Genomic DNA, 17,500 nt, shown 5'->3' on the forward strand with positions numbered 1-17,500 from the left:
TGTATGCACTGTCCTTGAAGTTGATTGGTCCACACCCGAGACAGCTTTCCTTAGAGCCTAGTCTCACATGGTGTTGGACCAGATGACGCCAAAAGTCGCACTACTAAAAAAAGGTGTCAGTTTTGTTGCCAGATAAAAGGGTAAAAAACCAATTATCATATTTTTTACTGGCAAATGAGGTACCGATGGGGTTGAGCAAAGTTGTTGTAAGAACTTGGGGAACGGGACGACGAGACGATGTTGGTGGTGGTGGGAGTAGAAGCATTGCAAAGTGGAGCGGTGTCAGGGACTAAGCAGTAAGAGGAGCGAGCTGCAGTGTGGTGAGTGGGTGGCTGAGCGGTTCAATGAGTGCGTGGGAATGGGGTGAGCGAGTGAGTCAGTGAGATGGTGCGTGAGTGGGGGGTTAGGTGGGTGAATGGGCGATTGAGTGGGTGGGTGGGTGAATGAGTGCGCGAACGATTGGGCGAGCGGGGTAGGTGAGTGAATGAGTGACCGGGTGAGTGAGTGGGCGTGTGAATGAGTGAGCGAACGATTGGGCGAGCGGGGTGGGTGAGTGAATGAGTGACTGGGTGAGTGGGTGGGCGAGTGAATGAGTGAGCGAACGATTGGGTGAGCGGGGTGGGTGAGTGAATGAGTGACTGGGTGAGTGAGTGGGCGAGTGAATGAGTGCGCGAACGATTGGGTGAGCGGGGTGGGTGAGTGAATGAGTGACTGGGTGAGTGAGTGGGCGAGTGAATGAGTGAGCGAACGATTGGGCGAGCGGGGTAGGTGAGTGAATGAGTGACTGGGTGAGTGAGTGGGCGAGTGAATGAGTGCGCGAACGATTGGGTGAGCGGGGTAGGTGAGTGAATGAGTGACCGGGTGAGTGAGTGGGTGGGTGAATGAGTGCGCGAACGATTGGGCGAGCGGGGTAGGTGAGTGAATGAGTGACTGGGTGAGTGAGTGGGCGTATGAATGAGTGAGCGAACGATTGGGCGAGCGGGGTGGGTGAGTGAATGAGTGACCGGGTGAGTGGGTGGGCGGGTGAATGAGCGAGATGCGTGACCTGCAGTGCGGTGATTGGACACCGTTGTGGACGTGACGATGTCTGTTCCACGCTGCTCACAGAGACAAAGATCCCCCATGTAGCCTCAACAGACTGTTGGGGCAAGAGGGGGTGGGTGGCCAGCACCACGCTGAGTGATGGACGGAGAGACAGATGCATGCGCAGACGGACAGACTGAGTAGTGGATAGACAGACAGATTGACACACAGACGGACAGACTGAGTAGTGGACGGAGAAACCGACACATGGGGTGTGTAGGCGGGCAGACTGAGTGATAGGCAGACAGACGTAAAAAATGACACACAGACGGACAGACTAAGTGGTGGACAGACAGACGGATTGACACACAGACGGACAGACTGAGTGGTGGACAGACAAACAGATTGACACACAGACGAACAGACTGAGTGGTGGACAGACAGACAGATTGACACACAGACGGACAGACTGACTGATGGTGGGACAGACAGATTGACACACAGACGAACAGACTGACTGATGGTGGGACAGACAGATTGACACACAGACGAACAGACTGACTGATGGTGGGACAGACAGATTGACACACAGACGGACAGACTGAGTGGTGGACAGACAAACAGATTGACACACAGACGGACAGACTGAGTGGTGGACAGACAGACAGATTGACACACAGACGAACAGACTGACTGATGGTGGGACAGACAGATTGACACACAGACGAACAGACTGACTGATGGTGGGACAGACGGATTGACACACAGACGAACAGACTGACTGATGGTGGGACAGACAGATTGACACACAGACGGACAGACTGACTGATGGTGGGACAGACGGATTGACACACAGACGAACAGACTGACTGATGGTGGGACAGACAGATTGACACACAGACGGACAGACTGACTGATGGTGGGACAGACGGATTGACACACAGACGGACAGACTGAGTGGTGGACAGACAGACAGATTGACACACAAACGGACAGACTGACTGATGGACAGACAGACAGATTGACACACAGACGGACAGACTGACTGATGGACAGACATACAGATTGACACACAGACGGACAGACTGACTGATGGACAGACAGACAGATTGACACACAGACGGACAGACTGAGTGGTGGTCGGACAGACAGGACAGTCTGACGCAGAGACAGAGACGCACAGACAGGCTAGCGGACGGAACACAGACACACAGACTGAGCAGACAGACAGACAGACGCACCGACAATCAGCCTGACGGACAGAGGGGGGCATTGTGTGCGCGGCGCGACGTGTAACCCGCAGCGCTGTGAGCCCAGAGGGCACTCGGAGCGAGGTCCAATCATCGTCGCGACCCCCCCCCCTCTCTCTCTGCACCCCCCCCCCCTCCACACCCGGTGCTGTGCATTGTGCTCATGGGGAATGTCTTCATTCATTCACTGAGCGCGCGCGTGCGGTCGTATTGCTGTGTGTTTAGCGCCACGGTTGAGTTTACCCACACGATTGCGTGCGGCCCCCGTGATTGACGGTGATCGTGATCGTGATGCTGCTGCTCAAACGTTGCTTTCCCCCCCCCCTCCACCCCATTCCGATTAAGTTAAACGACACAGATGGCATGCGATTGTGAGAGGAGCGGTGGCGCAGCGGTCAGCGCGCTGGAACGGTAACGAGGCTGACGAGCGGTGCGGTGGTTCACGAATTGCCCGATGATGCTGGATGTAATTACCAGCGAAACGTCGTGCTACTCAAAAATTGTAAATGTTGTGGTTTCACGCTTCAACACACCGGTGGGGCTAAAGCAGTGAACTATTTTGTCTTTTGTCAACGTGACACTTTTTGCCGATTGGCCGTGTCGGGTGGTGGAGGGTTACGACGCATTTATAAATAACGCGATCCAACACCGAAAAACGTTGATTGTGAATGAGATATTAACGACGAACAATAATGACAATTAAAACTGTGATTTCAAAAACAAAATAAGTGTAAATCCCCTTGCTGGATGTAGATCTCCCAACGCCATGTCAGGCACGTTGTTTGTTCGACCATACTTTACCATTCTGGTCAGTGCGGGCTGCTGGAGTGGTCGTGGTGGGGCGATATTGGTCGTCACCGGTGTTGGCCGTGATTGGGAGTCCAACTCGGGTCACCGGGGTCATAGGGCAGCGAGCGTTCCACTGCACCAACAACGCTCTACCCCAATCGTGGTGAAGTATGATCTCACAAATGCACCCCCCCCGCCACCCCCCCACACCCCCATCATCATCAACATGGAACTGGGAGCTCTTCATCCAGCAGTGGATTGAGCAAAGCGCTGCGTGCTGGGGGAGGCAGGGAGGGAGGGAGTTGGTTAACCCGGAGAATTTCCACGCGTGCTAGGAAGAGGAGGGAGTGGTGTGGGTGGTGGAGGGGTCAACATTCATCAGTGTTGCTGGCCGGGAGGTCAAGGTCAACCACCCCCCCACCCACCCTTTGCTGTACCACGCAATGAACCGGGCTTGCTCCTAGCCCCAGCACAGCGAGGTTCCTGTGCTGGGCACCCTCCACGCCCTCGGAGTGATGAATCGAGGGCGTGAAGCACCACGCCTCGATTGATTTACAGAGACCTCGCTCACAAACGCAGCTCCCCCGCGTTCCACGCGAAATGTGAAACGATGTCAAAACTGAACTCGTTTTTTTAATGCACTGGTGTGTGTTTTTTTTTTCAGCGTTAAAGCCCGCTGAGTTCTACGGCTCTTTGGTTTTTGACCGGTAAGCCGCCTGGCCTATCACAGATGATAGCTCAATGAAGTGGGCTTATCATCATCATCATGATCATATTCTAAACGCGTGTTGATTCAATGTCGGTGGTGAGATGTTAACTACCTCGCTTGGTACACAGGAGGTCGTCGGTTCGATCCCTACCCTGACGCCTGCATATCGAACGTCCGTGTGTTCTCCCCGTGGTCACGTGGATGTTTCGAACCGGGTCCTCCGATTTTTCCCTACACATTGAGAATCAACATCAACACGCGTTTAGAGTGTTTGGTTGCTTGCTAGACATCTCCACGTGATAAGCCACTTCGTTGAGGCTATCATTTGTGGCCAGGTCGCTTTTAAAAAAAGAGCCACACAGCTCAGTGGTGCCTTACCTGGTAAAATAAAATAAAAATATTTAATACTTAAATCCACACTGCCACGGGGAGAAAGAGAGACACGCAAAGTCCAAATATGCACGCATCAGGGTCGGGATCGAACCCACGATCTCCTGCATACCAGGCGAGGGAGGGAGATAACATTTCGCCGTCGTGAGGATCATCATCGTCATCGATTGCCACCATCACCATCACCACCACCACTCATCATCATCAGCAGCAGCAGCATTGTTATCATTTCAATCCCAATCACCACGATCATCTTCAGTATCGGCAACAGCTGCATCATTCATTATCATGAACTTCAGGAATCAGCACCATCGTAATTACAATCATTATAACAACCATCATCATCATCAGGGCCATCATCCCTCTCACTAAGCACTGATGGGGCAACACCGCTTCACCTACATATTGGGGTACATCCATGCCAGAGGAATGTGGAATTTCCAAATGTTACACTACCGCTGAATAAAGGACTCCCGGCACGCAATGAGGAGGCTATACATCCATCCTGTATACGTCACGCGAACATACACTAGATGAACCGGTCCCCGGCCATAGAAACGGGGAGTTTCCACACGTGCCAACAACTGAGCGAGGCTAAAAATGCTTCGATATTTATTTATTTTGTATTTGGAAGCTAAAAAGTAAAGAGGCAAAGAAACGGTTTAGCAATCCCACCGATGGACCCGTCAAATGTCAATGCCATTGACGGGGCGTGTGTGAAATTCTTTCGCACCGTACCCATCCAGCGGTCATCATCGGCGATGCGGCGGCACCCCTGAGAGGCGACTGCCTCGGCCGTGCCACGGCACACACTGACAGGCTGTCGGGGCAAGTGCTGTCAGCGAGTGACACCGATGAAGGCCGGCACGGCACACGAGGGGGTGGGTGGCCAGCACCACACCCGGCCGCTTTCGTCTGCCCCAATTGGCGATGTTTACACACCGCACCAGATACTCATTTTAGGCTGAGTCGACCTAGGAGAGGTCCATGACCGGTTCATAGAATCGTCACTGGGTGTTGGTGGCCGTGAGTGGGAATCGAACACGGGTCGCCGGGTTCGTAGCGTAGCGTAGCGCTAATCGTTCCGCCACCGCTCCCCACATGGACACACACACACATAGACAAAGATCCCCCGTAGAGCCTGCACAGACTGTTGGGGCAAGTGGTGTTAGCGAGTAGCACCTATCACACACAAAGATAAAGATCCCCCATATAGCCTTAACAGACTGTAGGGGCAAGTGCTGTTAGCGAGCACCTATGAAGGCCGGAACGGTACACGAGGGGGTGGGTGGCCAGCACCACGCCCGACCGCCTTTGTCTCCCTAGTGGCGATGTTTACACACCGCACCAGGTACTCATTTGAGGCTGAGTCGACCTAGGGGAGGCCCGGGACTGGTTCAGATAATCCTCACTGGTTGTTGGCCGTGAGCGAGAATCGAACCCGGGTCGCCAGGTTCGTAGCGCAGCGCGCTAACCGCTACACCACCGCTCCCCACGTATCACACACACACACGTACAGACACACACTCACACACACGCACACACACACACGTACAGACACACACTCACGTAAGACACAGACTCACGTACAGACACACACTCACACACACGTACAGACACACACTCACGTACAGACACACACTCACACACACGCACAGACACACACTCACGTACAGACACACACTCACACACACGCACACACACACACACGTACAGACACACACTCACGTACAGACACACACTCACGTACAGACACACACTCACGTACAGACACACAATCACACACACGTACAGACACACACTCACGTACAGACACACACTCACACACACGCACACACACACACGTACAGACACACACACACGCACACACACACACACGTACAGACACACACTCACGTACAGACACACACTCACGTACAGACACACACTCACGTACAGACACACAATCACACACACGTACAGACACACACTCACGTACAGACACACACTCACACACACGCACACACACACACGTACAGACACACACTCACGTACAGACACACACTCACGTACAGACACACACTCACACACACGCACACACTCACGTACAGACACACACTCACGTACAGACACACACTCACACACACGTACAGACACACACTCACGGGTTAAACAGAGAACTTAAGTGCTCAACACGGCCGTTTCGGCGCAAAGGTTAAAGCGTAGCCCCTGCAATTCCCATGCTAGGGCTACTGCTGGCGCATCGCCCTCATTGTTCCAACAAGGCACCCCTGAGCGGGAGACGGAATCCAATCTGCCACTTGCAAGGCGAACATCGCCGACAAAATTGCACAGAAGTTTTCCAACTGAGCACACCAACATTTCGTCTGAGTTGTGGACTTGATTGTGTGCCGTGTGTGTGTCGTGTGTGTGTTGTGTTTGTGTGTTGTGTTGTGTGTGTGTGTGTGTCGTGTGTGTGTGTGTGTCGTGTGTGTGTGTGGTGTGTGTGTTGTGTTGTGTGTGTTGTGTGTGTTGTGTTTGTGTTCTGTGTGTCGTGTGTGTGTTGTGTGTGTGTTGTGTGTGTTGTGTGTGTGTCGTGTGTTGTGTGTCGTGTGTGTGTTGTGTGTGTTGTGTGTGTGTGTCGTGTTGTGTGTGTTGTGTGTGTGTGTTGTGTGTGTGTTGTGTGGTGTGTGTGTTGTGTGTGTGTGTGGTATGTGTGTTGTGTGTGTGTGTTGTGTGTGTGTGTCGTGTGTTGTGTGTGTGGTGTGTGTATGTTGTATGTGTGTTGTGTATGTGTTGTGTGTGTGTGTTGTGTGTGTGTTGTGTGTGTGTTGTGTGTGTGTGTTGTGTGTGTGTTGTGTGTGTGTCGTGTGTGTTCTGTGTGTCGTGTGTGTGTTGTGTGTGTGTCGTGTGTGTGTGTTGTGTGCGTGGGGGGAGCGGTGGCACAGCGGTTAGCGTGCCGCACTATCAATCCGCCCACCCGAGTTTCGATTCTCGTTCACCGGCAACCCCGGTGACGATTTATCTGCACCGGTCCTGGGCGTCCCCTAGGTCGACTCAGCCTGAAATTAGTACTAGCGCGGTGCGTAAACATCGCCACTGGGGAGACAAAGGCGGCCGGGCGTGGTGCTGGCCACCCACCTCCCCTCGTGTACCGTTCCGGCCTTCATAGGTGCTCGTTAACAGCACTTGCCTCAACAGTCTGTGAAGGCTATACGGATGATCTTTGTCTTTTTAAATGACATCATCAGGTTTGATTTGAAGAGATTTGAAAACGAATTTCTTTTGAACTGCACTAACAGCACTTGCCCCTACAATCTATTAAGCCTACACGGGTGATCTTTGTCTTTGTGTGTGTGTGTGTAATGGACTCACCGGTGCCGTCAGCTGGATGGATCCGCGTCGTGACTCGTGACTCTTGCCGGTGTCGCTCCTCGCTGAGCACCAAACGACGCAGGGACCCCCCCCACCACCACCACCCACCACCCAAACTGCTGATGACAGCAGCGGTGCCCGTCACGACCGCTAGACGAGTCGGAACCCCCCCCCCACTCCTCCTCCTAACGGGCGAACTCCCCTCGCTTCCTCTTCACGCACCGACAGCCGATCATCTCGGCAACGTCAACCCCGCGGCTGAAGCCAAGAACGACGAAAAAATATTTTTTTTAAAATATCTTCTCTCTCTCTCTCTTTCTCTGTGTGTCTCACTAAAGTTGTGTTGAATCTGTGGTCTACGTTGTATCTCTCCCCTGTCTCTCTCTGTGTGTGTCTCACTAAAGTCGTGTTGAATATGTGGTCTACGTTGTATCTCTCCCCTGTCTCTCTCTCCACTCCTCCCTGTGTGTCTCACTAAAGTTGCGTTGAATCTGTGGTCTACGTTCGCTCTCTCCCCCTCCTCTCTCTCTCCACTCCTCTGCCTCTCCTATCTCTGGCCTCCGCCCGAGAGAATGAGAGCTGCAATGAATAGCCGACGGGAGTGGAGTGGAGTGGTGGAGGGGGGGGCGGTGTGGAACAGGAGGAGGAGGAACGAGGAGGAGGAGGCGGTGGTGGGAGCAGTCTCCAACGCCCGGGCTCTGTCCTCTAAATCGCAATCTCGAGGTGCTGTTGATATCGCCAAAGTCTCCGCAAACCGCCAACCAACACCGCCACACTTTTATACGCGGCAGCAGCAGCAGCAGCGGCTCCTCCGTGTGGAATTGAGAACCTCTCTGAATGGCAATCCCCTGGCAGCCACAGCGAAGGGAGGGGAGGGAGGGAGGGAGGGGAGGGAGGGAGAAAGGGAGGGAAGGACGAAGGGTGGGAGGCGAAGAAAGAGGCAAGGAACAAGATGAACCTCTCACGCTACGTGGACTTCCAGTGGAGTATCGTGCAGGCAGAAGTCAATCATGGGGTGCAGTGGGGGATGTTCCCCAAGTATGCTTCAAAAATGTAAATTTAATTAAAAAAATTAAAAAATTAACATAATAAAAATTTTACGAAATGATGAACGAAGCAAAGTGCCGAATACACCGAGCATCTTCTTGTTTCCATTGATCATAAAAAAAAGAAAAAAAAGGATGCTTCAATAGTGAAAAAAATTAACCCGTAAAAACAAAGTTTTTCACTCTAAATCCTTTATATGCGTGGCGGCTAGAGTCCTCTCGTCCTCTGGCTTGAGATGGCTGCCACCTATGGGTCAGATGATTGCCTGCCACCATTAAGCAATTGGTAATTAAATATTTAATTTGTTTTCCCTAAACAGTGTCAAATTTTGGAAATTCTTTTTTCACGAAAATTAATTGTCACACACAACGAGTCTGTGTGCAAAATGTCAGCTCGATTGGATCACGGGAAGTGGGTTAAAACACGACCGAAAGATTTGCACGGTCGTAAGCACGCAAGCAAGCACGCAAGTGAACTTAATATAAAGGATTTTAAAAAAGGAGGGAGGGAGGGAGGGGGGCTCCAGCTACCCAACTACGGAGGCACGCGTGAGTGAGTGCGGGCGTGCGGGCTGGCTGGGTTTCACCCGTGTGTGTGTGTGGGGGTGTGTGTGCGTGTGTGCGTGTGTGGGTGCGTGTGTGTGTGTGAGTGCGTGTGTGTATGTGTGTGCGTGTGTGTGTGTGCGTGTGTGTGCGTGTGCGTGTGTGTGCGTGCGTGTGTGTGTGTCTGCGTGTGTGTGTGGGTGTGTGTGCGTGCGTGTGTGTGTTCGTGTATGCGTGTGTGTGCGTGTGTGTGTGCGTGTGTCTGCGTGTGTGTGTGGGTGTGTGTGCGTGTGTGTGTTCGTGTATGCGTGTGTGTGCACAACAACGAGCGGAGCCGGGTGGCTAAAGCACAGCAAGTTGGCACAGTAGGGTGCACAGGTGGTGCATCAGCCAGTCATCTCGGTCATCTCGGTCAGTCGACCTGTGGCACCTGCTGGGACTGCCCCGTGACCTCCTGCCAGCGGGCGTTCGACACTTCACGTGGCCTCAAGGTGCACATGGCCTGGCACAGGCGTCGTGGTGACGTCACCGCCACTTAGTGGTGAATGGCGGTTGTTGTGTGTGCAAGCGCCCGTGGGTGTGGGTGTGTGTGCGTGTGTGCGTGCGTGTGTGTGTGAGTGCGTGTGTGTGCGTGGGTGCAGGGGAGCGCAGTTCAACCGAGCGAAATGGGGAGAAAGAAAAAACACGCACACATCACACCACACACCACATCACACATCACACACACATCACACACACACACAACACCCCACACACACAACACACACACATCACACACACAACACACCACACACACATCACACCACACACACAACACACACATACATCACACACACATCACACACATTACACACACACATCACACACCAGACGCACACCACACACACATCACACACACAACACACACCACACACATCACACACAACACATCACACCACACATTACACACAACACATCACACACATCACACACAACACACCACACAACACACCACATACACACAACACACACATTACACACACACATCACACACACACACCACACACACATCACACACACAACACACGACACATTAGCCGGGCCAGCAGGTGGGAGGAGCTGAATCGTGTTGAGTGTGGAAGGCGGTGGAGGGAGGGAGGAGAGATGAGAGGGAGAGATGCGTTGGTGGAGGGAGGGAGGAGAGGGAGGGAGGAGAGGGAGGAGAGGGAGGAGAGGGAGGAGAGAGAGGGAGGAGAGGAGGGGAGGAGGAGAGGGAGGGAGGAGTAGGGAGGGAGGAAGGGAGGGAGGAGAGGGAAGGGAGGGAGGAGGAGGGAGGGGAGGAGAGGGAGGGAGAGGGAGGAGAGGGAGGGAGTAGAGGGAGGGAGGAGAGGGAGGGAGGGAGGAGAGGGAGGAGTAGGAGGGCGGGAGGAGAGGAGGGAGGAGAGGGAGGAGAGGGAGGGAGGGAAGAGAGGCGAGGGAGGGAGGAGGAGGGAGAGGAGGAGAGGGAGGAGAGGGAGGGAGGAGGAGAGGGAGGGAGGCGAGGGAGGAGGAGAGGGAGGGAGGAGAGGGAGGGAGTAGGGAGGAGAGGGAGGGAGAGGGAGGAGAGGGAGGAGAGGGAGGGAGAGGGAGGAGAGGGAGGAGAGGGAGGAGGGAGGAGAGGGGAGAGGGAGGAGAGGGAGGGAAGGGAGGGAGGGAGGAGAGGGAGGAGGGAGGAGAGGGAGGAGAGGGAGGGGAGGAGAGGGAGGGAGGAGAGGGAGGGAGGAGAGGGAGGAGAGGGAGGGAGGAGAGGGAGGGAGGAGAGGGAGGAGAGGGAGGAGGGAGGGAGGAGAGGAGGGAGGGAGGAGGAGGGAGGGAGGAGAGGGAGGGAGGAGAGGGAGGGAGGAGAGGGAGGAGAGGGAGGGAGGAGAGGGAGGGAGGAGAGGAGGGAGGAGAGGGAGGAGAGAGGGAGGGAGGAGAGGGAGGGAGGAGAGGGAGGGAGGAGAGGGAGGAGAGGGAGGGAGGAGAGGGAGGGAGGGAGGGAGGAGAGGGAGGGAGGAGAGGGAGGGAGGAGAGGGAGGGAGGGAGGAGAGGGAGGAGAGGGAGGAGGAGAGGGAGGGAGGAGAGGGAGGAGAGGGAGGAGAGGGAGGAGAGGGAGGGAGGAGAGGGAGGAGGAGGGAGGAGAGGGAGGGAGGAGAGGGAGGGAGGAGGGAGGGAGGAGAGGGAGGGAGGAGAGGGAGGGAGGAGAGGGAGGAGAGGGAGGGAGGAGAGGGAGGGAGGAGAGGGAGGGAGGAGAGGAGGGAGGAGAGGGAGGAGGAGAGGGAGGGAGGAGAGGGAGGAGAGGGAGGGAGGAGAGGGAGGGAGGAGAGGGAGGGAGGAGAGGGAGGGAGGAAAGGGAGGGAGGAGAGGGAGGGAGGAGAGGGAGGGAGTAGGGAGGAGAGGGAGGAGAGGGAGGGAGGAGAGGGAGGGAGGAGAGGGAGGGAGGAGAGGGAGGGAGGAAAGGGAGGGAGGAGAGGGAGGGAGGAGAGGGAGGGAGTAGGGAGGAGAGGGAGGAGAGGGAGGGAGGAGAGGGAGGGAGGAGAGGGAGGGAGGAGAGGGAGGGAATAGGGAGGAGAGGGAGGAGAGGGAGGGAGGAGAGGGAGGGAGGAGAGGGAGGGAGGAGAGGGAGGGAGGAGAGGGAGGAGAGGGAGGGGGAGGAGAGGGAGTAGAGGGAGGGAGTAGGGAGGAGAGGGAGGAGGAGAGGGAGGAGAGAGAGGGAGGAGAGGGAGGGGGAGGAGAGGGAGTAGAGGGAGGGAGTAGGGAGGAGAGGGAGGGAGGAGAGGGAGGAGAGGGAGGGAGTAGGGAGGAGAGGGAGGGAGGAGAGGGAGGGAGGAGAGGGAGGGAGGGGGAGGAGAGGGAGTAGAGGGAGGGAGTAGGGAGGAGAGGGAGGGAGGAGAGGGAGGGAGGAGAGGGAGGGAGGGGGAGGAGAGGGAGTAGAGGGAGGGAGTAGGGAGGAGAGGGAGGGAGGAGAGGGAGGGAGGAGAGGGAGGGAGGGGGAGGAGAGGGAGTAGAGGGAGGGAGTAGGGAGGAGAGGGAGGGAGGAGAGGGAGGGAGGAGAGGGAGGAGAGGGAGGAGAGGGAGGAGAGGGAGGGAGGAGAGGGAGGGAGGAGAGGGAGGGAGGAGAGGAAGGAGAGGGAGGGAGGAGAGGGAGGAGAGGGAGGGAGGAGAGGGAGGAGGAGGGAGGGAGGAGAGGGAGGAGAGGGAGGAGAGGGAGGAGAGAGAGGGAGGAGAGGGAGGGAGGAGAGGGAGGAGAGGGAGGGAGGACAGGGAGGAGAGGGAGGGAGGAGAGGGAGGGAGGAGAGGGAGGGAGGAGAGGGAGGAGAGTAGGGAGGAGAGGGAGGATAATATACTCTTAGGTTTTGTCGGTAAAGTCACATAGGTAAAAATAAATAAATTATTAAATAACATAAATATTAATAGAATTACATTTATTTTGTATTAATACAATTATTATTGTTTCCACTGATCGTAAAAAAAAAGAGACGGAGGCAGGGATGAGTTGATGGAGGGTGGAATGAATTGGCGGAGGGTGGAAGGGAGTGAAGGGGAGAGGGAGGGATGGAAGAATGAGTTGAGTGGAGGGAGGGATGCGAAGGAGAGGAATGAGGGATGAGAGAAGGACAGAGTGAACGATGGAGCTCGAGTGAGTTAGCGATGGTGGTGTGGTGGTGGGGGCTGCGAGTGGGTGTTTAAATGTCAACACAATGAGACGAGGGGGGTGGAGGCTTGTGTTCTTTACAAATCGCGGCGATGGAGTTTCCGTGCTTGCTGTGAGGGTTCTGTGTGGCTCTGAGAGCCGCAGTGTCGTCGTGATTTTTGTGTGAGCCGTGGAAAAAAACAAAAACGTCGTGCCAATAACATCGCGATTGTCCTGTGGGGAGGCACGGCACGAGACGGAGTGGGGTCCATTCGGAACTCGCAGAGTCAAGCATCCAGGGATTATAATTTCAACGTGAACACTGTTCATCTTCCTAGCGTTGTTCCCGCTGTGGCGCAGGCAGGGGTGGTTTCTTCATTAGGGCGATTGGGCGACGCACCACCAATGTCATTGAACCACAGAGTCACGCTAGCCGTCACTGTGCCTCTGGATATAGTCCAATCAGCGTCATGTCACGTTCTGTGGAGTACCGCCTCTTTTTGGGCGATTTCACTCTGGCTGAGAATCGCCCCGAGTGGCCCCATAGACTTACATTCAAAGATGTTTTTTTTTCGAACGGCGGGCGCTCCAATGCATTCTCTATGGCGTCCGGGAGGGCTCGCACTAACGTGCTTACGTCATCATACGTAAGCACGTTTCAGTCAACAATATTATTTGTCGCCACCTAGTGGAATATTTAATAAAAGAAACTGAGTGGATTGTAATAATAGTGAGTATAGAAACAAACAAGGAGATGTATTGTAAGAGTCACTTTATTTTTCATTAATATTAATGAAGTGAAGTTGCCTTTACATGCTTAAGCTGTTAATCTATCCATTGCATGGGTGGACCTTATCCTTATCAATCATCCAGACATTTGCCCCCCTTGAGAGATTTTGCAGGAGCCGCCACTGGGCGCAGGGTCCGCTTTTCGGCATTATCTTCTCCATTTGGCTCGGTCCAGGGCATCTTCGGGGGATGCGTTGACCGTCTTCATGTCTTCCTTTATTCGATCCATCCATCGCTTCTTCGGACGTCCGCGTGGACGGCGGCCCTCTGGCTCAACACGCACGGCAGTCTTGGCCACTGATGACTCTTCACTTCGCATCACATGGCCGTACCACCGAAGCCTTGCCTCAAACATCTGAACAGTGTTACAGGAATTAATTGGGAAGAGCCAGGATCATTGTTTCGTCCTAAACCTCTTCATATGCTTACGAGGATGTAGAGTACAATAATAAAGGATTATTACGGATAGGCGTGCATTGTACTCTAGTGGTAGTGCCTTACACCGAATACACCTACTCCATGCTAATCCAAGCAGCATTCAATACTTACATCAAGTGTGGTGGATGGAGCTACTTCATGAGATGTCTTCACTCAATAGATTACAACATTTATCCCACCCGCTCTGCCGTATGAGAGTAAAGTACATTGCGTGGCAGTCCAAATTGATATTTACATCTTCAGAGATTTGGCCAAATTAAGTGTAGAACCACATCTAATGTGATGGAGTTATTTTATGTTTGCAAATGGTCACCAGTGACCAGGGGATGAGATCCGATTAGTACGGCTGGCTACGTAGGGTGCTAGAGAAGTAAAAAATACATACACACATCTATATACATGATGGTGGTGGTGATGGTGGTAGTGGTGATGATGATGTTGATGGTGGTGATGGTAGTGGTGATGATGATGTTGATGGTGGTGATGGTAGTGGTGATGATGATGGTGATGGTGGTGGTGATGATGATGTTGATGGTGATGATAGTAGTGGTGATGATGATGTTGATGGTGGTGATGGTAGTGGTGATGATGATGGTGATGGTGGTGGTGATGATGATGTTGATGGTGGTGATAGTAGTGGTGATGATGATGTTGATGGTGGTGATGGTAGTGGTGATGATGATGTTGATGGTGGTGATGGTGGTGGTGATGATGATGTTGATGGTGGTGATGGTGGTGGTGATGATGATGTTGATGGTGGTGATGGTAGTGGTGATGATGATGTTGATGGTGGTGATGTTGAGGAGGTACCTCCGTGATGAGGAAGTGGGGGATGTTGACGTTGATGGTGGTGATGGTGCTGATGTTGATGATGATAATCATGCGGCCGTCTGGAACGCTCTTCCATCCGATATTAGGAAGCCATTGGCAGCTGTGCACTTTTAAATCATCGTCTAGATTGACAAACAAACGGTGCTTTGGCTGGAAGATTTTATTGTTTTTGTAGGGGATGTTTCAATTTGCGTACAGTAAATTTTAAATGTATCTTGTAATTTTATTGTTTGTTGCGGTTGCACCCGAATCAAAGCCGAATGGCTCACAGGGTTATTCCAAATTAATGAAACTGAAAACTGAAACTCATTTCTATTAAACTGATTGTCGTGTTAAGTGTTGGTTTAGCCATGTTTGTTTGTTGTAGTACAGAGTTAGACTGATGGCCTTAATCTAAGTTGTCTTGTGGTTGTTGTTTGTTGCATCCCACTGGGATTTTTGCACACAGCGTTGGTGTACGGTGCTTTTTTTCTGCAATATTTTGCTGTCTTTTCTTGGATTTTCTCTTTGCACTTAGTCACATATTCACTTTAAGATGTTTTTTGTTCATGTTTTTGTTTTTTGTTTGTTGCGGTTGCACCCGATTCAAGAGCCGAATGGCTCACAGGGCTACACCTGATACATGAACTTGAACTTTGTGTCCTTCCCTTTTTTTATTTTTTTTTTACTTTATTTTTTATTTTTTACGATCAGTGGAAACAAGAAGATGCTCGGTGTATTCGGCACTTTGTTTCGTTCATCATTTCGTAATTTTTTTTTTTATTAAACGGGGCTTTATGTAGCCCTCGCTCGCTCGCTCGCTCTCTCGCTCGCTCTCTCTCACTCGCTCTCTCTCACTCGCTCACTCTCTCGCTCACTCTCTCGTTCTGCACGCCGCCTCCCTCGCAGTCCGACGGCCTCCGACGGGTAGCTCATATCAGCATGCAGAGCTCCCCGTCATCTGCCACGGAGCACACGGCCTCCTCCATCGCCCACTGCTCCTTGAAGGCCGGCACGGCGTGGGTCAGCAGCCGCGCCCTGCACCTCCGATTAGCACGGTTGACTACGTACGGTGCAAAAGAAGTTCAACATACGTACAACATGCATACAACATACATACAACATACACCGTCGAGCCGTGACTACCGTGGGGCATTGTGGGGCAGGGTTGGTGGACCACGTGAAGATCTTTTTTCGATTTAAAGCTTTCGTGACTGCAGGGATTCATCTTCTTGGTTCTTTCGCTAAAGTCACGTAGAATTGAAATAATAAAATAGTAAAAATTAAACAGACGCTGTCTCCCCGACAGACCTGTTCTCCACCTGAGGACGGCTGCTTGCGTTGTGGCCGAAACGTCGTGAGAATTATTTTATTATGTTTTATTTTTATTATTTTCCTTCTACGTGACTTTACCGAAAGAACCAAGAAGATGAACACGCGAAGATCCTCGTGTGTTATCAAGCTCACAGCCCGCTGAGCAGTACAGCAACAAGGTTGCTGCTTTGTCAGCGCACATCTATGAACGTGACCCTTTGCTTGCGTGTGTGGGCTGTGAGCACCTTCACGCCGTACGTAGCCAACCGCGCCAATGGAAGTTGCGTGGCGTAGGATTACAAACCAAACACAGCAACAAGACGAAGCAGTTCTAAAGAAATGTGTTTGATGATGATTTAAAAGGGCATCAAAGCGCCCCAGCTGTTTCCTTATATCTGAAGGGAAGAGCTTTCCAGACGGCCACAGAAGCAGCACGTCTGAAACAGAGGTCGCAAACGGGTTTTGATTCCTTACCCGTACCCGTGCCCTACCCGATACCCGGCTACCCGTACCCGGCCGGCCGGGTACGGGTAGGGTACGGGTATCGGGTACCCGATTGCGACCTCTGGGATGAAGCCATGTTGCAGGCGCGGGTGGGTTGATTCTAGGAACTTGAATTGTGAGAAGAGACAAGACGTTGGGAAATGAGTGACAAACGGTGACTCACCAGTGACTCACGGCCTACCCGTACCCGTACCCGGCCGCTCCAGGGTACCCGGCCGGGTACGGGAAGCCGGGTATCGGGTAGGGTACGGGTATCGGGTACCCGGTTGCGACCTCTGATCTGAAAGCGTCGTTGTTTGATGGCTGAGCTCGAGAGCTGCTGCGAGGTTGACCGAGTTGGCGTGATAGATGAGTTTTACAGCTCCTTGCCGAGAAATACCCGCAAGCACTCACTACCACCACCGCCACCACCACCACTACCACCACCACCCACTACCACCCACCACCACTTACCACCACACCACCTACCACCACTACCACCACTACCACCACCCACCACTACACCACCACTAACACTACCACCACCACACTACCACCACCCCACACTACCACCACCCAACACCACCACTCCACCACTACAATACCTACCACACCAATACCACCACCACACTACCACCACCATCACTACCCCACCACCCTACCACACCCCTACCAACACCACCAATACCCACCACCACTACCACCAGCCACCACTACCCCACCACCACTACCACCACCACCACTACACCACCACCACTACCACCACCACCACTACCACCACCACCACTACACACCACCACAACACTACCACCACCACTACCACCACCACTACCACCACCACTACCACCACCACCACCACTACCACCACCCCACTACCACCACCACCACTACCACCACTACCACCACCACCACCACTACCACCACCACTACC

At 53.4% G+C, this 17,500-nt stretch overlaps 1 protein-coding gene across 3 annotated transcripts in view; it reads right to left on the reverse strand.

Annotated features, from left to right (window-relative positions):
- LOC133357082 (serine protease 23-like) overlaps positions 1-8,323 on the reverse strand; it is a 21,460-nt gene extending 13,137 nt beyond the window's left edge. The window contains exons 1-2 of one of the 3 annotated variants that reach the window (XM_061574859.1): positions 7,516-8,323; positions 3,884-4,002 (exon numbers count right to left, since the gene is read on the reverse strand). The gene's annotated coding sequence lies outside the window, so the exon portion shown is untranslated. Of the gene's footprint in view, positions 1-3,883; positions 4,003-4,149; positions 4,210-7,515 lie in introns of those variants that run through there. The other 2 variants (XM_061574860.1, XM_061574861.1) reach the window with 2 other exon arrangements.
- Between the last annotated feature and the right edge of the window lie 9,177 nt (positions 8,324-17,500).

This window comes from Lethenteron reissneri, chromosome 56 (genome assembly GCF_015708825.2).
Source record: "Lethenteron reissneri isolate LAM-NWPU_2019-01 chromosome 56, ASM1570882v1, whole genome shotgun sequence".
NCBI lineage: Eukaryota > Metazoa > Chordata > Hyperoartia > Petromyzontiformes > Petromyzontidae > Lethenteron > Lethenteron reissneri.